General features: G+C 37.4%; 1 protein-coding gene across 3 annotated transcripts in view; it reads left to right on the top strand.

Annotated features, from left to right (window-relative positions):
• Positions 264-689, top strand: part of LOC109824925 (CDT1-like protein a, chloroplastic) — a 24,613-nt gene continuing 24,187 nt past the window's right edge. For 2 of the 3 annotated variants that reach the window (XR_002242850.1, XR_002242851.1), the window contains exon 1: positions 264-492. The gene's annotated coding sequence lies outside the window, so the exon portion shown is untranslated. The remainder of the gene's footprint in view (positions 493-689) is intronic. The other variant, XM_020391552.1, reaches the window with a different exon arrangement.

Raw genomic sequence — 689 nt, 5'->3', positions numbered from 1 at the left:
TGCTTATATGCAGGGGTTTGTGGAGAATTTTTGAAAGTTCTAGGGGATGTTGTGAGACAATCAAAGTTAAGGAGTAAATATTCTATCAGAATACCCCCATAAAATATACAGTCCATGATGAGTGGTTAAAAGGATAAGTGTGAGAATTGTGGCTGATCCATCTATGTATGAACGGATAAACCATCCCCATCTATGTATAAACCATCCCACTCCTATAAAGGTGGTTCTGATTAGTTTCCTACTCAAATTTGAGGGGTTTTTTGGTGAGATAAAAAAATTCATGAGGATTTCGTGCGAAACCCTCAAAGGTCAGGGAGGTTCGTGAAATTCACCCTTCTCCTCTATGCCTTTTCGAATTAAACGCCAGTGTATTTGATAAACCCTAATTTTAAACTGAGTTTTCGCTTTTCCATCGCTCTCAAATCTCAATCTCACCTCTCCCCTTTCACTGAAGCAACGTCGGCAATCATCTGAGGGCACAAAGGCCACCTGGTTAGTCTTCAACTCTGTTCTTTTCCCGGTCTCATTCTCTTTCTCACCATTTTCTTCTTCTCATTCCTCTCAAAATTTTTTTTTTTAAAAAAAAGAAAACAATTCATAAATGTGTTATCCTTAACATTGCTATTTGGCAGTAGAATCGACCGCTTTGATTTGAGTTATAGTTTCTGTTGTTTTAACTTTTAGTTAGA

The sequence above is a fragment of the Asparagus officinalis genome, chromosome 10 (assembly GCF_001876935.1).
Source record: "Asparagus officinalis chromosome 10, Aspof.V1, whole genome shotgun sequence".
NCBI classification, from domain to species: Eukaryota; Viridiplantae; Streptophyta; class Magnoliopsida; order Asparagales; family Asparagaceae; genus Asparagus; species Asparagus officinalis.
The sequence above is the reverse complement of the archived record's forward strand: the minus strand, read 5'-3'. Positions and strand labels throughout refer to the sequence as shown.